At 39.5% G+C, this 25,123-nt stretch overlaps 1 non-coding gene across 1 annotated transcript; it reads left to right on the top strand.

Moving 5' to 3' along the window:
- The first annotated feature begins 24,700 nt into the window (after positions 1-24,700).
- Positions 24,701-24,819, top strand: LOC137451443 (5S ribosomal RNA). Its single transcript, XR_010989831.1, has one exon. It is a non-coding gene; the product is annotated as a 5S ribosomal RNA (ribosomal RNA).
- Positions 24,820-25,123: the final 304 nt, after the last annotated feature.

Genomic DNA, 25,123 nt, shown 5'->3' with positions numbered 1-25,123 from the left:
TCTACGACTACTTGAAGGGAGGTTGTAGATAGGTGGGAATTGGTCTGTTCTCTCAAGCAATCAGCAACAGAATAAGGGGACATAGTTTCAAGTTGTAGCAGAGGAGGTTCAGGCTGGATGTTAGGAAGATGGTCCTCACAGAGAGAGTGATTTGCCATTGGAATGTGCTGCCCAGGGAGGTGGTGGAGTCACTGTCAAGAAAAGACTGGGTGATGCACTTGATGACATGGTCTAGTTGATTGGATAGGGCTTGGTGATAGGTTATACTGGATGATCTTGGATGTCTCTTCCAACCTGGTTGATTCTATGATTAGGGATTTGTCGAGGGGAAGGCCAGGCCTTCTCCCCCCCCATAAAGTGAAGGGAAGAAAAATTGAAAGGGAAAAAAAACCACAGCCGGATTAGCAAAGGGATTGTGTGCTGTATTTACAAAGCAGTTTAGGAGATGCAGGGGAATATACAGAATTTATAATATTTACAATATATACACAGAAATATACAACAAAGTCACACAGGAACGAGATTCCCTCCTCCGCTGAGGAGGGTTCCCCACCCCTTTTCCTCAGAGAGGATTAGAAAGAGAGAAAAAGAGCAATTGTTAATTAAAAGCAGTTATATGGTTAGAGCAAGTGTGTTAGCAGAGGCCTTATCTGTTCCAAGGTCAGTCTGGCCGAAAGCTCAGAAGCTGTGAGCTGCGGGAAGGAGGGGGGAAGAGTGCAAGACTGAACTGAGACAAGTCCCACTGGGAATCAAAACTGAAGGCAGTGTTCTGCTTTTCCACCAATGAAATTAGTTTAGACCTGTCTTGTTTATAAAACACTCGGCCATGGTGTCCCTTTGTTAAAGGCACTGCCTCAAACGGTCACAGGTTTTTTTCAGACTAAGAAAGTGGTTACACACATGTACTCTTAAAGCTATTGTTCTGGAAGTAACAGAATAATTACAGGTTTCAATTTGCTCCTTACGTTAGCACTTCTCCCTTCCACAAAGACAAACAGTGGATGGTGCTTTCTATTTTTATTCCTTTGTAGATCATAGAATCCAAAAGGTTGGAAAAGACCTCAAAGATCATCAAGTCCAGCCTGTCACCCAAGACCTCATGACTACTAAACCATGACACCAAATGCCACATCCAATCCCCTCTTGAACACCTCCAGGGATGGCGACTCCACCACCTCCCTGGGCAGCACATTCCAACAGCTAACAATTCTCTCAGTGAAGAACTTTCTCTTCACCTCAAGCCTAAACTTCCCCTGCCACAGCTTGAGACTGTGTCCTCTTGTTCTGCTGCTGGTTGCCTGGGAGAAGAGACTAACCCCCTCCTGGCTACAATCAGCCTTCAGATTACGTATCTGGTTTATGAATTAATTGAATTGCATTCCCTAAATTAATAATATTGTACAATAAAATAATAATATTGAAATTTCTGATACAGAAATTTTCAGGATTTCTAACCCTTTTTTGTATGTTTTAAATATTATTTGTTAAACTGTTTTTGCCTCTGCATTTTTATTATTTTTTCACAGTAATAATTGAAATTATTTTATAACACAATTATGTCAGAACACAGTAGAACTACTGAACACTATAAATAATAATGGACTAATGCAAAGGATATAAACCATATCAGTAACAGAAGTGTTAGTTTATAAGAAAATGTTGGAATTGCAACACAAGCACAAGGGAGGTTTTGGCATTTTCTTTTTAAACATCACTGTAGGTATGAATTTCTTTATCCTTCTTTATAAACAAACCTAATAGGATTTAAATTGTATTGTGAAAATTATGACATCCCAAAATTATTCTTGAATAGAGCATATTTGGTTATGATATAATTTACTGTTTCTGTAGCACCTTTTTGAGTGTTTGATACTAAGAAAGTCCAGACTCTGAGATAGCAGAGATGCTCAGCGGTGCTCTTCTAGATGTTTTACTGATGGTGGTGGTGATGATGATGATTTCTGCTACATATTTTCTGGATAGTAAAATGAATTTTAGTCTGAATTCTCTCTCCATTCATCCTCCCTCTACAAATATCTGTGGTATGATTCCATTAAAAATCTGAGAACCACAACACACAAAACCAACAAATATATTGAGCTTTTGTGATAATGAACCTAGAAACACTGCATCAGAGTTAGGACAGAAGAATAAAGAAGCCTAACACTTCTGAATCAGGGCATAACTGAAAATTTGATTTGCTGGGATTTCATAAGAATTAAAAGTTCCTTGAATTCCAGTAAATAGAATGGTGAAAATAAAAGGGATGCAGGGCCATATAGTTAAAGCTCTGGTCTAGCAGTAAGAACATGAATTTTGATTCTTGATCATAGATAAAGAATAGAATAAACCAGGTTGGAAGAGACCTTCAAGATCATCGCGTCCAACCTATCATCCAACACCACCTAATCAACTAAACCATGCAAGCAAGCACCTTATCAAGTCTCCTCCTAAACACCTCCAATGATGGTGACTCCACCACCTCCCCAGGCAGCCCATTCCAATGGGCAATCACACTCTCTGTGAAGAATTTCTTCCTAACATCCATTCTGAACCTCCTCTGGTGCAGCCTGAGACTGTGTCCTCTTGTTCTGGTGCTGGTTGCCTGGCAGAAGAGACCAGCCCCCACCTGGCTACAACCTCCCTTCAGGTAGTTGTAGAGAGCAATAAGGTCTCTCCTAAGCCTCCCCTTCTCCAGGCTAATCAACCCCAGCTCCCTCAGCCTCTCTTCATAGGGCTTGTGTTCCAAACCCCTCACCAACTTTGTTGCCCTTGAGCAAAGGACGCTTTGATTTCGTGGCAGTTTATGCTGGGTGCCTCCTATTCCTGCCACATACACCTCCAGTATCCTAAGTGTCCAGCCCAGTAGGTGGGCACAGGAAGCTGCGTATTTCATACCCATAATATCCTGCACCCTTTACATCCATTTGCAAAGTCATTCTCTTCCTCTTTCTTCCCTCTCTGCTCTCGTGGGAGATGCTCCTTATTGGGTAATGGTGGGGGAGTTGTCTCAATACCTCTTAGGATTGTCTAGACCTAATGCCAGGAGGAGAAGGGGGGCAAGGCAGTCTCAGACCTGGCCAGCCTAGCAGTGGGGGGATGGAGGGAAATGGGGGAAGAAAGAGCCCTGGGGATTTGGGGTGCACCCTCAGGTGGGTAGATGGGAGTGCTGGGAGGTTTTTGAGTGTGCTGGAAGTGACTCTTTATGATTTATGGTATTGTTGTCTCTCTGCTTGTAGCTTCTGTAAAACGCTAATTGCTTTTCCATTTAAACTTTCCATCACTTTTGCAATCCATTTGTGTGAGTGTTATTTTTTGCCCCTCTCAGGGGCAAGAGAGGATCTGCCTGGCCTCAAACCAGGACAGATTCTCAAAGTATTTAGATATAAAATTGCCAAATTTAGAGCCCATATAATTTCTGAAAATTTTTTTCATTTGCTTCAGGTCAAACATATACCATGCCTTTATCTTCTTTTACTTTTTACTTTGTCCTTGCTTTCTTTGATCTTTTTTGCTCACATATCGTGAAGAGACCTCTAAGTGACACTTCAGTACAGAAATAAGTCATAAGGTAACTGTGAAGGTTTATGCAATGTATTCGCTCACCTATTCGGCCTTTTAATTTTTTTTTCCCTCTTAGTAGAAAAGAACCAAAAGTAGAAAAAGAAACAAAAGTTGAAAAGGAGACAAAAAACAGAAGCCTCTTACCAGACAGTAAATTTGTGTATCTAACACATCACTTGGTCAGATCTTAGAAAATAGCACTCTGTTCAGGTTCACTAGTCAGAAATCAAAATAAGTCCTCCAATTGCATCTGCTTATCTTAAACTGACTACACAGTAAGTAGATATTAACTAGAAAGGCTTTACATCCATCTCAGGTTATTTAATCTCATTTCAGTGCTAGGACATTTCGTTGTAACTACAGGAACACTTAAATGGCAGAAAGAGCTTTGACTTGTGTCTCCTTGCCCATTTGCGTACCCTAATGTGACCGTTTGAGGTCAACCCTCAACCCTCGACACCTAAGTAACACAAAATCCTAATAGGAACTCTCTCGGAAACACGGGAAACAGTTCCAATCTAAGAATCATGTTCCAAAGAGATCTCTGATTTTATCTTCATGATCTGCAAGATTTTATCTGAGATATCTGCAAGAAACAACAATATTATAATCTGACCTATGGTTTATCACTCTAGCTATTGTGTATTCCAATCCAAGAATTTAACTGTATCCAGACAACTTGCATGATAAATTTGCTTTTGGTGAACTGTGTGCCTGCAGTCAGGTGCCTTTGAAGTTTTGCAGTTCTGAACATTGTAATGTCTAAGTACTCTTTCTGGATCTCTTCATTTACCCTCACTTCTCAGGAACAAAAAAAAAAAAGAAAATAAAATGAAAACAAAAAAAAAAGAAAAAAAAAAAAGAAAGAAAAAAGAAAGAAAAAAGGAAGAAAGAAGGAAGAAAAAGGGGGGAAAATGAAAGTGAAAAAAGGGAAAAAATAAAAGAAAAAAAAGTCACTGTAATGACCATGGAGAACTACCTCCAGGACATTTTAAAAGTTTGTTTGGTTTATGTTTTGTTTTGGTTTGTTTGTTTGTTGTTTGCTTGTTTGGTTTTGGTTATTTTGTTTGTTTGGAATTTTTGATGGTATGTTTTTTGTTTATATTTTGGTTTTGCGTTTGGTTGGTTTTGATTTTGGTTGTGGTTTGTTTTGGTTTTTTTTGGTGTAGAAGAATAAATTTTTTTAGTTCATGATCATCTCTGAGAGTAAAAGATGGTCCCATCTTCCAATTCCACAGAAATTGAGTGACATGTCCTATGTAGAAGTTACCTGCATTTCTGAGAGGGGAAAAAAAAAAAAAAAAAAGGCATTTTTTTAAAAAAAGAAGGAACAGAGGTGAATGTAAAATCTCTTTATAAGTAAGAACAAATTAATGCTCCATAGGTAAAACAAAATAAATCACTGTTTCTAACTTTTGGTTTGGCTTTGGCCATTTCCCCTTTGCATTTCATTGTTATGAATGTCAACATTTATTTTTTAAAGAGTTTTCAATGGTGGTACCTCAACTGAAGCAACAACCTGTTCTGTGACATCAACACTATTTACTCCACAGTTAGTTACCATGTTACAAACAGATGATTATGACTAGCTGGAGTCATAACATTGTTAGTGAGAAAGCTCTTAAAAAAATTGACCTGATGTTTATTCAAACATCTTTGGTATAAAAAGATGATGATGGAAAGAATAGTCAAAATTTATTCTAAATGTATTTCTTATTGAAGTCCTTTGGCAAGCTGTAACTGGTCTCTAGAAAGAGTGTATATCATGCTGTCATGGTCTGAAACCATCCAGCAGTCAAACACCACTCGGCCACTCACTCACCTTCCTCCAGCCTAGATGATGGACAAAAGAACTGGAGAAGTAAAGGTCAGAAAACTTGCAGGTTGAGATTAAAATAATGTAATAATTGAAATTATATAAAAGAAATATTGCTATTATAATAATTACAATAAAATGTGCAAATGAGTGATATACAATGCAATTGCTCAACACCTACTGACCAATGCCCAGTCTGTTCCTGGCTAGTGATCCTGGAGATGAGAAAATCCCAAAACCACAATCCTTGGAAGAACCCCAGCTTCACAACCCACCCTCATCTATATAGTGAGCATGATGCTTTTCGATATGGAACATTCTGTTGGCTATTTTTGGTCTGTGTCTCTGGATATGCTCCCTGCCAGTTTCTTGGGCATGTGCACACTAACAAGACAAGGGACGTTGAAGCCCTTGATTTCATAGCAACTGTGAAATACATCAGTATATTGTCAACATTCTTTTCATATTAGTCCTCACACTGAATTCAAAAGACAGCACTGTTCTATCTACTAAGAAGAAAAAATCAGCCATATCCCAGCCAAAACCAGATCATAGTTTTTCTGCATAGCTCTCTCTTCTTTATCAACTTACAGTCTGAAAACAAATAAGTCTGTTTACTGTATTGGCATTCAATAGGAAGTTATTCATTTTAATTTCAAGAAGGAAACAAGCAAGCAAACAAACAAACAGACAAACAAAACAGAGGCAAGGTGGCCAAGCAATTCTCTTATAATAAATAAAAAATGAATTTGAACACCACTAAAGTAATGAATGTAATTTCAAATTACTACATTGTGTCTAAACATATGTCAGTTTCCAGAACCCATTCTAATATAGAATGGAATATTGAGGTGTTGCTTCTGGTGTTTGTTGTTGTGTTTTGTTTGGGTTATTTTTATTTCTTTGGGTGGTTGACTGGTTTGGTTTTTTTGTGGGCTGTTGTTTGGTTGTCTTTTTTCAGAGTAATTTTTAACAGTAGCAGAGGCCAACCAATTTCTTATTGACATTTTTCTTTTTCTTGCATTGTCTTCCTTCATTTCCTTTTCAATCAGTTTGTTTCACCTGTCATCCCAAGAAATCATAAAACTTTTAGGTCCCTGCAGAAATTGCATGCATATTGTGAATGGATGGTGATGAAGACTATGAGTGATTTAACTGAATGATATACTGGAAATCGTGAATCACAGTGATGTAGAGAGGATTGTGGTATTTATCAGTGTTTCCACAATATATACCTCAATACACAGGAACATAATGAAGAATAAAAATGGGGATATTGTTCAGGTAGGAAAATATCTTACCCACTCGAAACTGTTTACCAGAGGTGTGTGTAGGCCTTTGTCAAAAAAACAATGCAAACCAAAAAAGTAATGCTCTCAAAGCAACAAAAAAAAAAAAAACCAACATGCAAAATCCCAACATGCTAAAAAACCAAAACAAGCCCAAACTAAACAAGCAAACAAAACAAAACAAAAAGACAGCCACACACATCTCAAAATTCCTTATGTAACATTTGTTTCTATATTTATCTTGAGCTATGGAAAACAATTCCTAATATACATAGTCAACCCCAAATTTCGTTAATTACCTTGATCATACATTTGCAATTTCTTCTCAGTTCTTATTTTAATTTCTACTCTTATAATGGTGAAAACTCATAGGATTGTAACTTTCAGAATGGGAGATGTAAGTCACAAGTTTGTTTGGATTTTCCTCACTATTGGAATGGATTTACAAAGGGGACTATTGAAAATTAATTCATGCACATTTCCAGTTAGAATAACTGAATTTATAAAGGCTTATATTCTGAATTTCAAGGTGAATAGATTGGTATAAATCTGCATTTGAAAACCTAGATAATTTTGACAAACTCTAAATACTGGGTTTGTAAGACTCAATTCTTCATAATATGCAATAAAAGAATGTGTACGACTGTCAACTACATTTGTGAAATGTAGAGAAACTAATGGCTTCAAGGACAATTTAACACATAGAATATTGTTTTAAAAGAACTGCCTCATTACCCTATTCAAAGAATAGGGCAAAGACACTCTCATTATTTTTCAAATGGAAAGAGATGTTGCAATTTGTGCCAATCCTACTGAAGTACTGGTGTATGTGAAAATCTTAAGTGATCACAAAATTTACCTGCTTGGCCAGCAGGATGCAGTCATATCTCAAAATCTCAGTATAAAGACAGAATTATGCTGTACTATGTAATATATATAAAGAAGGAAGCAGTTACTTTATGCTATCCATATGTCATCCACAGTTAAGGGTGACTGAGTATGTCATTATTTTGTTATCAGGATTCTAAAGAGTAACTGTGCTTGGCAAACATTTTGCGACACTTCTCATATATATTGTTCAGCATCTCTTTCTTGGGTCTGAATCTCCTCTGCTTCCTTAGTATCACATCAGCTGTCTCCTGTTAAGAGGCAGTGAAAACATAACTCAGACAGTATCTAGAATTAGGGTAATGCATCAAGTGTTTACTGAGCAAGACTGTAATTTGTTGTATTCTAATGAAAAGCATCACTATGACCATTTCATTTTTGTCTCCTCTTAGCAAATAATATTCACTCAGATAATAATACAAGAAATGGCTAAAGAAGATTACTATCAGGAGCTGTACCTGCAGTTCCTGGGAGAAACATTCTGACATGAAGTAAACAGGTTCTTGTAAAAAGACACATGTAAATCAACAAGATTTCTGTATTTAAGGTAATTTTTAAAAAGGTTAAAAAAAGAGGCTACTCTTTCCATTTTAATGTTTGCTTCCATTTATTAGATATCTGCAAGAAAAATCAAGATTTAGAGTGGAAAGAGAATCCAAGCTTTCCTAATTTCAGTGCTCACAGGAAATTCAAATATACTACTGAAAGGTGCCTCTCTGCATTTTCACTTTCCCAAAGTCAGAAGCAAAGAAGTTCCTGAGTGTGTGGTTAAAAATAATTTCCTACTTTAATTAATGTGGTCAATGTTGACATTGAGTAGTGCTTAAAAAACCCCAATAGATTAGCTGCTTTCTGTGACATTTAAACTTGCCATATACCATAATAAGGTAAAGAAGCTTCCCCCGCTCCCCCGCCAAACACAGATTCTTAATGCTCTCAGCACTCTGTTAATCTTTAAACACTTTGAGAAATACAGTGACAGAGAAACAATCCATACAGTATCTGAGGGCATCAATATTAATATTGCTTTATATAAGCTGAAAATTCCTTAAAAAAGGCTTATGTATGATGACCAAAAAGACAGCATTCTTTCCACATGATAAAATCAGATTGAATTAATCAAAAGATGGACTCTGATTCTGGCACTAGACAGATTCCAACACCAGAAATTCCAGCACAAGGGAAAAATACGTTGTTCTAGATTCTTCCTATTCTCATTGCCCTTAGATCACTTTCAAATATTAGCCCAAAGGAATTCAAATTGCCCTTTGTAATCATTCTGACTGGATATCAGCACTTCAAACTGACAATATCTAACACAAGTGTTATGTTTTATTTTCATTATTAAAATGAAACATCAGCATGAAAAGGATACAAGTATGAACTTATCTCAAATTGAACAGACAGTTACAACATTCTCTGGTTTTATGGAATTTATGTTCACCTTCAGGAACAATAGAGCAGTTTAATGGAGTCATATTTTTTCTTAAGGGACACATCAACTGCAGCAGCTTTGATTTGATGTCAACACTTGGAGATATAATGAAGACTAATGTTGACTAAATGTCAAACAGAAAACATTTAGAAAGCTTGAAAGTGATCAAAAAAAGGTCTTCCATTGCTTTGTGAGGTACTTCTGAGCTTTACAGTTTCTCTTGTGGATCTTTAGTGTTATCAGCTTGCTGAGCCGATTGCTCATATATGTCAAGCTCTACACTGGCGTATACACATGCATTTCTCAAATACCCTAAGTATCTCAAGAAGTAACAAAGAGCTATATGATTAGGCAGCTGAACTGAATGACTCTCAGGTATTTTTTCAGAGCTCAGGCACTTTACATAAGGATACCTGCATTTGCATATCCACATTTTGCTGTCTGCACCAGTCTTAAATGTGCCCTGATCAATTTCTCTTCCTGTTATTGTTGTCTTTTCAAATAATTATTTCTAGTTACTCTCTAAAACATTACGTTTTCTTGTACAGTCTTTGGTAAAGTCTCCATCTTTCTTACCAGCCTCCTTTCAGTAATAAAAGCTTTCAATCAGATATCTCTTTTCCAAGCTGACTAACCTCAGCTTTTGGCTTTTCCTCACAAGTGATGCTCCATCCCTCTGATGACTTATGTGGCCTGACTTTTGTGGCCCTCCTCTATATGCAGTGCAACAGGTTCATGTATTTCTTGTGCTGCATACACCAGAGCTACATGTAGTAGCTCAAGTGGGGTCTCACCTCAGTAATGTAGATGGGGAGAATCACCTCTCTCAACTTGCTGGTCATGCTTCTTTTCACAGTATCACAGTATCACCAAGGTTGGAAGAGACCTCAAAAATCATCAAGTCCAATCTGTCACCACAGACCTCATGACTAGACCATGGCACCAAGTGCCATGTCCAATCCCCTCTTGAACACCTCCAGGGACAGTGACTCCACCACCTCCCTGAGCAGCCCATTTCAATGATGAACGATTCTTTCAGTGAAGAACTTTCTCCTCACCTCAAGTCTAAACTTCCCCTGGTGCAGCTTGAGACTGTGTCCTCTTGTTCTGGTGCTGGTTGCTAGAGAGAAGAGACCAACCCCTTCCTGGCTACAGCCACCTTTCAGGCATCACCTTTGATGCAGTCCAGGATAAAGTTTGCTTTCGGGGTGTTTAAGCACATTGATGGCTCATGCATATCTCTGGGCCATTAAAAATCACTTGTCAGATGCAATGTTAAACAGCAAAATTCTGTTGATTATCACAGTGCAAACTCAATCAGGATCTTACAACTACTGATATCAGCAGTCATCTCTTTTCATACAGAAACAACATGAAAGATAATGTAACATGAAAACAAAGTGCTGCAAAACTAATAGGCAGCATCCAGAGCAAGGCATATGCCTTACTGACACCTAAGTGAAGTGTATTAGATATTTCCTCAGTTGTTAAAGTCTTTAGCCTCCAAAGCATTGCAGATGAGTTTTCAACTTCAAAATTTACTGATTGCTTAGAGATGTATTTCTGTATTTGTTTCAAACACTTTGTCACTGATATAAGTAGTTCAGTAGTCTCTTTTTCTACCTGGAGTCTAATGGGACATAGAAATCAGAGCTTGCTCTGATGAAACCTTTCCAGATTTCTAGTCTACTAAGAAATTTGGATAGCTTTTTAGTAGGGACATTTCTGGTCTTTGGGCTAGTAAGAATGAATAAAAGCACAGCAGTGGGCAGGTAGGTTGTTCAAGAGGAATGACTACTGCTCAGTGATCATCATCTCAAAGTGATGTTGCCTCAAAGAGCATATTCTCACCACCATTGCAGCTCCAGTTCAGTGAATTCTGAGCTGTATTTCAAGTTAAGTAATCATCTGAAGTAAGACACCAATGACTTTAAGATGAGTCACTATCAAATACCACTATTTTAAGCACTTTCTGTGCTTGGAAGTTGCATAAAGAATATACCAACTTCAGGTCCCTTTCTGTTCTGTATGCCTACAGATTTTGCCATTATTATGTACTCTCTCCTCTCTTCACCCTATAAGAAATGTCTTAATTAAGATCAGGTAACTCTTAGGTGTCCATTTTCTTTATTATATCTAGCAATTTATTCAACTTAACAGCTATAACGAGCTCTGAACTGCTTACTTTTGTCATATGTTTGGTCTATATTTCGTTCTCTGTTTCTGTAGTTCCCCAGTATTGTGATTATATTTAACATGTAATCTTCCACCAGTACATACAATACTACTACTGTCCCCAAAGACAGTCTGTCCTTTGCCCACTCCTGGATCTCAGGAAAAGTCCTCTCCAATGGCCTGACTTCAGGAAGAATAAGATTTCTTGTTTGTCCTTTTCCTTTTCCTTTTCCTTTTCCTTTTCCTTTTCCTTTTCCTTTTCCTTTTCCTTTTCCTTTTCCTTTTCCTTTTCCTTTTCCTTTTCCTTTTCCTTTTCCTTTTCCTTTTCCTTTTCCTTTTCCTTTTCCTTTTCCTTTTCCTTTCTTTTTCTTTTTCTTTTTCTTTTTCTTTTTCTTTTTCTTTTTCTTTTTCTTTTTCTTTTTCTTTTTCTTTTTCTTTTTCTTTTCCTTTTCCTTTTCCTTTTCCTTTTCCTTTTCCTTTTCCTTTTCCTTTTCCTTTTCCTTTTCCTTTTCCTTTTCCTTTTCCTTTTCCTTTTCCTTTTTTCTTTTTCCTTTTTCTTTTTCCTTCTTTTATTTTTTTTTCCTTTTTCTCTTCTTTTTTCTTTTACCTTTTTCTATTCAGGGGAAATTATTTTTAGATCTACAAGGTCAGTTCCACTGCTTTGAACTTCCAGTTAATGTAATATCTGAGAAATATCAGAGAAAAATATTGTCTCCATGGATCAGGGTGTATAATCTTTCCATCATCTGATGTGCCACTGATGATAGACATACACATTATATTTGTGTCTCATAATGATTTTCTCAATCATTATGAGATATATAAAGGAACTGAAAGATTATTATTTTTAATGAGCTCTGACTGTAAATACCAGATTTTAAATACTCCCAACTATTTTTGCCTGAAAATTGAAAAAGAGAGAAAAGAAACTAAATGACAAAACTACAGGGGTTAGAAAATTATCGTTACTGTAGTAGTGGTATATGGCATATTCATCTCAAAGAAGAAATGAAAGGAACTTCCATTAGTTGACTTTTCAGGACTCTAATCAGTCACTAAACACTCATGATTTTCAGCATGAAATAAACAAAATAAAAGGATCCAGTCACAGCAACAAGCAAATGTTTATAGCTTTAGCAGCTGATGTAATGACAAGAGGATACTTTTTTTGTCAGTAAGTCCAGTATCCACATAAGTAATTGCAATGGAAGCTCTCAACACCCTATCATCCATTTCAGCTTCTGTGTTACTTCTGTGCTGTAGGCAAGTTTAATAAAACAAGAATGTAGGGATTTGAATTAATTATATTTTAAATAGTTAAATATTTGGTTACAGATTAGGTCCATTCAGTATTCCCCATTGTTCTATTAATAGTGTTCTGGTCTCTTTCTTGAAAAAAAAAATCCAAGGAAAAAATCAAACCTCAACTTTCTTTTTGACTTACAGCAAAGTCTCAAAACAATCCCACATGGATCAGAGGACTGTCTTACCTGAGAAAAATTGCATAAGCCTTTTGCCAATGTCACCTCAATTATACAGTCGTCACTGTTTTCACAGTAGGACACAGAAGGTGGTGATTGGTTTGCTTTCCCCAGGGTTCATTTTTCAACTGTAGAGTTGACATGGATACATCTAAAGTGATTGGACTAAGATGCCAGTTTTCTATTGGGAAGTGAATAAAAAAATTTGCTACTACCAAGTATGACCTTAGTCATCCCCTCACAGTAGTAAAAATTATTAATCTTATGAAGTACATACAATCCTATTTTTGTCTGTTCAAACTCTTATTATCATGTGTATTTAAAAACTATTGCAAAATGAAAGTTCCACTCCAACATAAAATCTGCAGTGTGTACTGTTGACACCATCTATTTCAAATAATCATGAAATTAACAGTACTTGCAATGTTGAAATTAATTTTAAATAAATATATGTCATATTTAATCTTTTCCAAGTCTCAATAGACAGCTGAATTTCTCCTTGTCCTCTGAAGTAAGGGCAGACAATATGCAGGATACACTAGGGTTCAGGGAAAGAAAGGGAATGGATAATACCCTACTGCAGCAAATATCTCACTCTGTGCAAAGCACTAAATTGTTTTCTTGTATTTCTGAGACTATCTGTGACATCAGATTTGAAAACAATATAGCTCATATCTTTTAGGTCACAAACAATGTCACTTTTAGAAAGTTTTAGTATAGATAATTAATATGCAGGTAAGCTTAAATTCTGTCACTAGCTAGTCAGGCACAATTTACCCTTGGTGAAGCCATGTTGGCTGGCTGTCTCTAATCACCTCTCTGTCCTCCATTAGCTTTGTCATCTCTGTTTGTTAATCTTATTGAGCATGGAGGTGAGGCTGATTGTCCAGTTATAGCCATTTCAAATAGAATGAGTTTTCTAGGCTTTAGGTAAACAGATCAAACTCATATGCTGGATGATTTTTTAAATTAGTCTCAATTAATATTCAACTAATGTAGAAAATATTTCCACTGTTTGGGGCTTTTTTTGGGTTGCTTTTAAGTTGTTTTTAATCAAATTTCTCCAAAGGATTGGAACCATAAGTATTATAAAAGAAGAGGATTGAAATCTTCAGAAACTCAGACTTCAGCTTCCTTTTTAGTAAAACAAATTATTTTTTCTTATCCTATTTATTTATTTGTGCATTTCATTCAATTTTTATTTCAAAATTTTCAAGGAAATTTGATTACTATTATTATTTCAGAACAAGGGCTACAAAACAGTAACATAAATTATTGCATATTAGCTTTTTATCATTATTCATCTTGATTGCTCTAACCTTGAGCTTTACAAGCCCTATAGATGAACTAAATAAGACTTGGGGAAGTAGGGAAAAGTAAAAAATAAAAGGATAAATTCTCAGAAAATCCATAACTTGCTAGGCTATCCATTCCACTTCATGGTCCAAATATGCTCAATGTTACAACATTGCAAGGCCTGTGGATGTAGTTTACCTGGACTTCAGCAAGGCCTTTGACACTGTCCCCCATAGCAAACTCCTAGCCAAGCTGTCAGCCCATGGCTTGGACAGCAGCACTCTGAACTGGGTTAGGAACTGGCTGGATGGCCGAACCCAAAGAGTGGTGGTGAATGGTGTAACATCCAGCTGGCGGCCAGTCAGTAGTGGAGTCCCCCAGGGATCAGTGCTGGGCCCCATCCTCTTTAACATCTTTATTGATGATCTGGATGAGGGCATTGAGTTTATCATCAGTAAATTTGCTGATGACACCAAGCTGGGGACAGGAGTTGATCTGCTAGAGGGTGGAGAGGCTTTGCAGAGAGACCTCGACAGGCTGGACAGATGGACAGAGTCCAACGGCATGAGATTGAACACATCCAAGTGCCGGGTGCTGCACATCAGCCACAACAACCCCATGCAGAGCTACAGGCTGGGGTCAGAGTGGCTGGAGAGCAGCCAGGCAGAGAGGGACCTGGGGGTGCTGGTTGATGGTAGGATGAACATGAGCCTGCAGTGTGCCCAGGTGGCCAGGAGGACCAATGGCATCCTGGCCTGCATTAAGAACAGTGTGGCCAGCAGGAGCAGGGAGGTCATTGTGCCCCTGTACACTGCACTGGTTAGGCCACACCTTGAGTCCTGTGTCCAGTTCTGGGCCCCTCAGTTTAGGAAGGATGTTGACTTGCTGGAAGGAGTCCAGAGAAGGGCAACGAAGTTGGTGAGGGGCTTGGAACACAAGCCCTATGAGGAGAGGCTGAGGGAGCTGGGGTTGCTTAGCCTGGAGAGGAGGAGACTCAGGGGTGACCTTATTGCTCTCTACGACTACCTGAAGGGGGGTTGTTGTCGTAGTTTGGGCTGGCTGCCCTCTGCTACAGGGGTGCTTCCTGTGTGCAGAAGTCCAGCCCAGTGGGTGGACACAGGAAATTAGGTTATTTCCTACCATGATCCCTTGCACCACTATAAGTTTTGTGGCGGGGTCTGGCACTTCCTCTTTTCTTCCTCCTCCGTCAGCCGGTAACATGGGGGAGAGATCTCCTGGCTTTGGGCCTGGCTAGGCCCAAGGCCACGGGGGGATGGGCAGTCTCAGATCTGGCCAGCTGAGACTAGCCTAGCAATGGGAGGGGGAAGAAGGAGCCCTGGGGGTCTCGGGTGTACCCTCAGGTAGGGATAGGTTTCTCTGGGTCTGTTTTTTGGGTCTCTCTCTCTCTCTCTCTCGTCACTGTATTTTTAGTTTTTTGTTTTTTTTCTCCTGCACGCACTCACTGTTCCATTTAAACTTTCCATCACCTTTGCAATCCGTTTGTTTGAGTCATTATTTCTGCGCGTGGTGGGGAGGGGGTCTGCCCCAACCCATTACATTTTGGCGCACCAACGTGGGGCTGGCTGCTGTGCCCACTCTGCAGATCGATTGCAAAGGATGGAGAGTTTAAATTCAGTTCTGGGTGTCAGTTTGGGTTTGGCAGTTGGGGGCTCAAGTGATGTTGCCGGGGCGACCGTGTAAGTTCTTGTGGATTGTGGGGGGATGACTGGTGCGCTGCCGGTGGCACGGACCTCCTGCTATTTCAGGCAGGGATGGTTCTCGACCATCGGCATCGGGGTACCGCTTGAGAACGCGGAACCTGCCCCTCCTCCGCGGCGGGCAGTGAAGTGGGGGGAGGGGCAGCAGCGAGCAGATCAGAGTCAGGTCCGTTCTCGCTGCGGGGATAGAGCCAGCCGCTGCGAGCGGGCAAGCCAGCTCCCGAAGCCCCGGGGGGCCGACGGGGACTCCAGCTGGAAAGCCGTTTTCAAGGGCTCTGAGAACGCGCGTATGGCTTTCGCTGGAGAAGCTGTTTGAGTGTCCGAGGGGTGGAGGTGATTTTGATTCTGCGCCGCGGCGGCAGAGGTGGGCGGAGCCCTGCTGCAGGGCGAGCGGCGCCGGCGGACCCGGCCGTGCGCTCGGGCTGCGGCGGGCCCGGCCCTAGTCTCTTCCCCGACTTTTTCGGACGAGTTCCGAAACTGGCGCCGAGCACCTGGCTCCACCTCCCTTCTTCTCAGTGAGCTGTGGTGCAGCCCCTCCCTCTCCGGGGGCGGGGTGTGCAGCCGGATGCTGTCTTGCCTTGGTACGGGTACGCCTAGTGGGGGGGCAGAGTACCTCGGACAAGCATCCGTGTAGTGGGACCGCAGTTGGAAGCGGTTGATTGCGGCACCCTGGATGGATTGAAAAAGGCAGTCGTGGGTTGGATGGTTTCGACTGGCCTGCCCCAGGGGTGGAGAATATGCCGCCGAGTGATGATCTGTGAAAAGTAGAGGCTTGGCTGAGAAGTCGTGAGGCTGTTCCAGGTGACCAGGATGCCCAACGGATCCATGGAGAACTTGCACCGCAGGAGAATGAGTTCTGCATCGCCGGGAAGTTCCATTGGATGAAGGAAGAAGAACTGGAATGGACAGACACTTGAGCATGACTGAGAGACTGAGTGGACGCCCAGATGAAGACACGGACTTCGCCGGACATGTCATCAGTTTTCTGATTTGATGATGTGTTTGGGTGCAGGCATCATGGTTTGAAATAAAGGGGTGGCTCCTGTCGTAGTTTGGGCTGGCTGCCCTCTGCTACAGGGGTGCTTCCTGTGTGCAGAAGTCCAGCCCAGTGGGTGGACACAGGAAATTAGGTTATTTCCTACCATGATCCCTTGCACCACTATAAGTTTTGTGGCGGGGTCTGGCACTTCCTCTTTTCTTCCTCCTCCGTCAGCCGGTAACATGGGGGAGAGATCTCCTGGCTTTGGGCCTGGCTAGGCCCAAGGCCACGGGGGGATGGGCAGTCTCAGATCTGGCCAGCTGAGACTAGCCTAGCAATGGGAGGGGGAAGAAGGAGCCCTGGGGGTCTCGGGTGTACCCTCAGGTAGGGATGGGTTTCTCTGGGTCTGTTTTTGGGTCTCTCTCTCTCTCTCTCGTCACTGTATTTTTAGGTTTTTTTTTTTTTTTTCCTGCACGCACTCACTGTTCTATTTAAACTTTCCATCACCTTTGCAATCCGTTTGTTTGAGTCATTATTTCTGCGCGTGGTGGGGAGGGGGTCTGCCCCAACCCATTACAGTTGTAAACAGGCAGAGGTTGGTCTCTTCTCCCAGGCAGCCAGCACGAGAACAAGAGGACACAGTCTCAGGCTGCACCAGGGGAAGTTCAGGCTGGAGGTCAGGAGGAAGTTTTACACAGAGAGAGTGATTGCCCATTGGAATGGAGTGCCCGGGGAGGTGGTGGAATCGCCATCACTGGAGGTGTTCAGGAGGAGACTCGACAGGGTGCTTGGTTACATGGGTTAGTTGATTAGGTGGTGTTGGATGATAGGTTGGACACGATGATCTTGAAGGTCTCTTCCAACCTGGTTTATTCTATTCTATTTTTCTATTCTATTGATTAACCTGTTAAAAACCAGAAAGATAATGACCATATATACATTATAGAGAGGAAAATAACCATGGGTGCTCTACTAATTTTGAAAGAATCCATAGATAAGCAGAAATGAAATGTGGAAAATAGTCATAACTTCAAAAATCCAACCTCATCCAAGATACAGAGATAACAAATTATGTTTATTTAGGCAGGTAGATAACATATAGTTCAATTATATCTGTGCTCTGCATGTTTAACTTATTCAAATATTAGCAACAATTGTGACAGACAAAGCAAGCAGTCCAAACACATGAGTTCAAATATTTCAGTTAAAAGTGAAGACAGCTAGTAAAGGTAATGATCTCTACTTTCAAATAAATTATGAAGGAAATATATATTCACAAACTGTAGAAGAGGTTTCCTATGCCTTTAATCTAATCTAAGCAAACAAGACTGCCTTTCCAGCATTAACTGTCATTAAACATACTCATCTTCAACAAAGATTAGAGGAATATTTTTTTCTATGGCATTATCCATCTTCCTTCAAAGATTCATCTCTTGAAGAGGAGAAAATATAGAATAATTTCCCAGAGGTATGAAACAACTATAAATGATTATTCAGAGAGTAAATGTGTTTTATGGCTCCAGCTTTCATTAAAATATCATGTCAGGTTACCATAGGATACCTTTATCACAGCTCTCCCTTTAGTCTTCTCTGCCTGGACCTTGTCTGCTCTTCCAGCAAAGGACTCTTCGTATCTGTAGAGAAGATCAGGTCAAGTCTTTGATGATTAAAATGCTCTAGAATGATTTATTCTAAAAATGTATGCAGGCTTAGAAGGTTGTAGAACTGCCTGGGGAATTATGTGAAATGCAATAAATGCAATTCAACATAAAAATTCCCCTTCCTGCTCTAACTCTATCATTTCAGAAGTGAAAACAAACAAACAAACAAAAAAAAAAAACCCAAAACAACCAAATGAAACCAAAATTAAACCAAATGAAATAAATACAAATCCAAAATATGGAATAATATTGTCAAAAAATACAGTTATAAATATTTTTCTAAATTTTCTCTTAGTCTTCATCTTCTCTTGCTCTCATCCATCTTCTTTATATATTTTTCACGTTAATGACTTTATCCTAATTTGTTTGGTTGTTTTTCCTTTCTTATTTTTTGTTTGTTTTTTAGTCACATTGACATGATTCGTGGCATCCCTACTTATAGAAATAAACAAAAATAGACAAGATCCATTAGAGATTCATCAAAATAAGGCAGAATCTTGTAAACAGTACAGTCAAACTTGAAGCAGCAACTAAATATGTGCACTTCAAATTAAAGGTTGAAGTTCTGTAAATTACATGAAGATGATGATTCTTTTTATAACAACCCATAGTGTCTCATAAACCAAAAATGTTGCTTAGACTCTCCTTACAATTTTGAATACAATTACAGCAAGGTGTCAATTACTGTAAGGTGTATATATACAGATATATATATAAGGGTGATATAAAGGCCAGACACAGCCAATTCCCATTGGCTCCAAATGAGCTACTGCAGGTCACAGCATCCAAGATGCTAATGCCTTGGGGAAAGTATGTCTAAGAATAGGAATTACATTGCACAAGTAGTGAGCAGTGAGGAAAACAAGCAAACAAACAAGCAAAACCAACCAAAAACATGAGGAAAGAAACAGCTATGAATACATCAAAGCCATAGAATGATGATGAGGACATGCTCCTGGTGTTGAATTTGCTTGCTGCCTGTGGAGATTATGATGAAGCAGATTATCCTCCTAAACCTGAAGGAGGACCATGATGGAACACATACAAACATTGCAGCCTGTGGAGGATCCCACATTACAGTAGATGAATGCACCCTGAAGGAAGCTGTGAGAATGCACATTGGAGCAGGCTCTAGGCAGAAACTGTAACACTTGTGGAGGAGCCCAAGCAGGATAAGATTTTCTGAAGTAACTATGTCCAGTGCATGTGAGTTCATGCAGGAGTAAGGTCAGCAAGAGTGATACCATGGTTAGAACCTATTACAGACCACCTAACCAGGATGAAGGGGTAGATTAATTATTTATTTTTTTTATAAGCAGTTGAGAGAGGTTTCACAATCATTACCCCTTGTTCTCGAGGGAGACTTCAATTTCTTGGATGTCTGCTGGAAATACAATCTAGCAAGGAGACAACAGTCTTGGAGGTTCCTGGAGTGAGTGGAAGATAACTTCTTGATGCAACCGGTGAGGGAGTCACCCAGTGAAAGTGCCCTCCTGGATGTGCTTCTTTTGTACAGTGAAGAACTTGTGGGGGAAATAAAGGTTGGAGACTGTCTAGGGCTCAGCAATCATGAAATGATTGGGGAAGCAAGGAGAGGGGTTAGTAAAACTGCCACCTTGAATTTTCATAGGGCAAACTGGCCTGTTTAGGAGACTGATTGACCAAGTCCCTTGAAAGGCCATCCTGAAGGATATAGAAGTCCAGGAAGGCTGGTCATACTTCAAGAGGGAATTCTTAAAGGCCCAGGAGCAGGCTGTCCCTGTGTGCTGAAAAAAAGGTCGTTGGAGAAGGCTGAGGTGCTCAATGCCTACTTTGCCTCGGTCTTTAGCACTGGATCCAGCAGTTCTCTGAACATCCAGCCTCACGAACTAGGAGGTACAGGGAGGGGAATCAGAATGAGGTCATCAAAATAAATGAGGAAGTGGTCAGTGACCTACTACACTACTTAGACACACACAAGTCTATGGGGCCAGATGGGCTACATCCAGCGGTGCTGAAGGAGTTGGCAGATGTGCTCACCAAGCCACTTTCGGTTATTTACCTGAAGTCCTGGCTAACTAGGGAGGTCCAAATGGACTGGAGGGTAGCAAATGTAACACCCATCTACAAGAAAGGAATAAAGGAGCATCCATGAAACTACATGTCAAAAAGGATATATATTTACTTTATTATAAATTATATTGCAATATTAATAAAAATATTAATAACCCTTATTAAAATGAACATTGTTCAATTGAAAAGCAGTAACAATTGGCATCCCTCACAGGTTCTTATGGGGATCAATACTATTTACTTTCTTCAGTGACACAGAAGGTGAGATTGAGTGCACTCTCAGTAAGTTTGTAAATAACATCAAGTGAAGTGGTGCAGGTAACTGACTAGAGGGAAAAGGCATTGGTATCCAGAAGGGCCTTGACAGGCTTGAGGAATGGGCCTATGTGAATGTCATGATGTTCAACAAGGCCAAGTTCAAGGTCCTGCACCTGAATCTGAACAGTCTGTAGTATAAGTACAGACTGAGGAAGGAATGAATTGAGAGAAGCTTTGGGAGTAGGACTTGGAAATACTGGTGGATGAGAAATTGGACCTGAGCCAGAAAAGTGTGCCTGCATCCCAGAAACCCAATTATCCTGAACTGCATCAAAAGAATTGTGAATAGCAGCTTGAGGGAGATGGTTCTCATGCTCTGCTCTGGTGAGACTGCACCTGAAGAACTGTACACAGCTCTGGGGTCTCAGGTTTGAGCAACCTGTCTTAATGTTAGATGTTCCTTCCGTGGTATCAGGGTTGGATTGGATGATCTTTGAAAGCCCCTTCTAACCAAAACATTCTATGATTATATGATTGCATGATTTGCAGGGGGGCCTGGGGTGAGTAATAAAACAGAAGCAGAGAAAAGTGTGAGGAGGAACAAATAACAGAGAGCAACTGTTATGGACTCACCACAAATATCAGTAACCATCCTCCTGCACTACTCAAGGGGATAAGGCAGGAGAGTCAGGAATGAAGTTAAGCTTAGGAGGAAGAGGAGTTAGTGGGTTTAGTTAAGCCTTTGTTTCTCTCTGTCCAACTCAATTGGCAGCAAATTAGGCTGCTTTTCCCAAGTCAAGTCTGTTTTACCTCTGATGGTAACTGGTAAGTGTTCTCCCTATCTTAACCCACAGTATTTTCCACCTTCACAGTTTCACAGTACCACTAAGGTTGGAAGAGACCTCAAAGATCATTTAGTCCAACCTGTCACCACAGATCTCATGACTAGGTCTCATGACTCTGACCTTATTTTCCTTCCTTCCTTCCTTCCCATTGAGGAAGGAGAGTGAGAGGGTAGCTGTGTGGATACACCTGCCCGTGGCAGGGAGGTTGGAGCAGATGGTCTTTATTCTGACCCAGGCCATTCTATGATTCTAAACACCATTATTCAATAGATTTGGTAGTCTTGGTAGGTTAGTTTTGTGCTCTGTACCAGTGTGTGGCCAGTCATGATTTTCTCCCTTATTTCATCTTAAAGCCATTGAACAAAAATCCCAGGATGATTATATGAATGATAAGTAGAACCGTGACTGTCATGTGTACTCCTAATACATTTCAGATGGGAGAAGAAAATGTTATCAAATATTAGTGCATAAAAACCACATGCATAACACCACACAAATACATGTCTTACAGAAAGCTTCCAAATTAAATGAACATAAATGAGAAAATGGTGAGAAATATTTACTTTTAGGGTTGAAGGAAATTAATATGAACAATCAAGCAGGTAAAAATGTTTCATTTACCATCATAGGAAAAATAAATTAAAAAATAAAGCAGAAATTAAATTGAATCATATTGAATAATTCATCCTGAATTGAGCTTGAGTTTAGTTCCAGTGAACTCTCCAATAAAATAAAAAATTTAAAAATCTGTAAGTTAGGTATAGTCAGAATAATACATCCCCCTGTACAAGCTGAGATAATGGCATTTTCATCTTGCCCTGTGGAATCTGAATGTCATGAATTCCTGGTTTGAAGAATAATATAATAAAGGTCACTTACCAAGGTAGAGAACAGGGAAGGTAAGGAAAAGCCGTGCATAGCACATCTGCTTAGGATGAACCAATCTGACACAGTTATTAATTATCATGGATGCCTTAGGGCTGGAATAAAGCTGTCAACTTGAGAGTAAAATACTTTCCCAAAGTTACAGTGTTAAGAAAAAATGGCAATGAACTCAGAAATGCTCATTCAATTTTGACAAATACCTTCTCAGAATCTGTGACAATAATGAAGACTAAAACGTGGTAGCAAAGTCTTAATCAAAGGGGAGGCAAAAATTATCTGATATAAACTGTGTTTGATTAGATGAAATAAATTTGTATTAGATTTATTATGTCAATGACCTAAAACATTGCCTAAAATTTTAGCACACACTGAAGAGATAAATTAATACAGAACTTGAGACTTCAGTAGCTTTAGCATGCACAATGATTTGGAATTTGCTCAGATATGTCACTCATGTTTTCAGTCTGCATGAGCTGCTGTGAATAAAAGCAGGTTGAGGAACAATGTAGGGATGTGATACTTATTAATCATATCTAAACAAATACTTATAAAGTCCTGTATAATTTAGGCATTTTGGCATAGACATTTTGGCCTGGGAAGTTTCATTAAATTGATTTGGATGATATCTATAACATTATATTATGATCTACCATTATATTTCCCAAAATATCTATGATATGATATATAGGAAAATGCGGATTGAAGTTTCCCCCCAGCATTAACTTTATCAGACCAACTCAGTTACAAGCAAATGAAGCTGTTTTTACAAGAACTACACTTTACAATGGAATGCAATGAATATGTACAAAATATACAGTATTAACAATATTACAGATATTTACAATTAGCAAACAACACGAAAGTCCCCCTGGTCAGAGACCAGGGAAGCCATTCCACTGCACACCCACCCCCACCCCCTTGCCCTGAAAGAGAGAAAAGCAGAGAGAAAGCAGTGGGTTAGAAAGCAGTGGGTTAGACTTAACTAAACAATTTCAGCCAAGGCCAGATGACAAGCAGGTTAATCTCCCCCAAGCGAAGCAAAACAGCAGAGATCAGGAAAGAAGAGAGACAACTGTCATGGTACAACCTGCCTTATTCTAGATATTTATCCAATGAATTTGCTTAGAATAATCTTTTGTTTCCCTTTTTACACCCAACAGTGATTTATTTATATTTTTCCACCTTTCTGCTCAAATAAAATTTTCAAAAAATTAACTTTCTTCACATCCTTCTTCTAGTGAAGATTTCACACCATTCCTTCTTTTGTGTGATTATTCTTGCATGTGTGTTAAGAGCTTAGAAAAAAGCAACAGTTTTGATTAAGGTGATTATGATGACATAAAATGTGACATAAAATGTGACAAATTTTGCAAAGCTAAAATGCAAAAAATTATTACCATGGACAGTAACTGTTGAGATATTCCAAAACACCAGTTACATGCACAGGACAATAAGCATTTTCCAGACTGCTGAAGAAATAAATGCCTAGATGGACAAGCAATAATATAGAACTGTTGGTGTGGGGTATTTTTGTTTTGTTTCAGTTTGTTTATTTGTTTTCTTTGCTTGTTTTATTAATTGGTTTGGTTTTGTTTTGGGTGGTTTTTTTTGGTTTGCTTACTGAGGGTCCAAAGCTGATATGTGCTGCCCAGGGAGGTGGTGGAGTCACTCTCCCTGGAGGTGTTCAAGGAAGGATTGGATGTGGCATTTGGAGCCCTGGTTTAGTTGTCATGAGGTGTTGGGTGATAGGTTGGACTTGATGATCTCTGAGGTCTTTTCCAACCTTATTGATTCTATGATTCTATGATATAAAATAAGCAGTATGGTCACCATATATAATAGGATGTATCTGTAAAGCTGACTTAATCATCTGTAGACATTTTAGGGGGCAATTATTTTTTTCATCAAGATCAGCTCACTAGCTCAAACACATCATTACCTTATTGATGTCATTTTAGTAGCGCTGTTACAAGTAGCCAACTTTAAAACTTAATCACTAAGGCAGACTGTGATGTGGTTGTCTTTTTTTTGTCTCATATAAAGAACTTAAAAGCAACAATTCAAAATTTTTCTAGCAATTAGGATGGGGATTTTTTTCCCTGCTTTTTAGGCATATTAAAACCATCACCCAAACAAAAAGCCATTTAAAAGGAATGAAGCTATAAAAGGACACAGTAAAGGCAGAAAATGAAGAATGACTCTTCTGAAGCTCATTTATGACATGAAAAAAAATACATATATAATGATGTCTTGGAGAAACAGGGGGAAATATTTATTAAGTTGTTTTGATTTGATTTCTTTCCCTTTTTTTTCCCCCTAGTATTATTTGATTCTCAGTTCTATCTCTTCATTATTATCACATTTGGCCATACCACCCTGAGAACGCCCGATCTCGTCTGATCTCGGAAGCTAAGCAGGGTCGGGCCCGGTTAGTACTTGGATGGGAGACCGCCTGGGAATACCGGGTGCTGTAGGCTTTTTTTGAGACGGAGACTCCACAACACTTTTGGAGGTGTTCAGGAGGAGACTTGACGGGGTGCTTGGTTACATGGGTTAGTTGATTGGGTGGTGTTGGGTGATAGGTTGGACGCGATGATCTTGAAGGTCTCTTCCAACCTGGTTTATTCTATTCTATTCTATTCTATTCTATTCTATTTATAAAGTAGTAGTCCCTGTGGGTTAGGTAAATCAAACTTCTCTTAGCTGAGGTTTATTTTTACATTTATAACATAATTTGTGATACATGGGTTGGCTTTATACTGGTTACAGACTCCAGCAAAA

Source organism: Melanerpes formicivorus, unplaced genomic scaffold (genome assembly GCF_026170545.1).
Source record: "Melanerpes formicivorus ecotype bairdi unplaced genomic scaffold, bMelFor1.0.p_v2 SCAF_44, whole genome shotgun sequence".
NCBI classification, from domain to species: domain Eukaryota; kingdom Metazoa; phylum Chordata; class Aves; order Piciformes; family Picidae; genus Melanerpes; species Melanerpes formicivorus.
The sequence above is the reverse complement of the archived record's forward strand: the minus strand, read 5'-3'. Positions and strand labels throughout refer to the sequence as shown.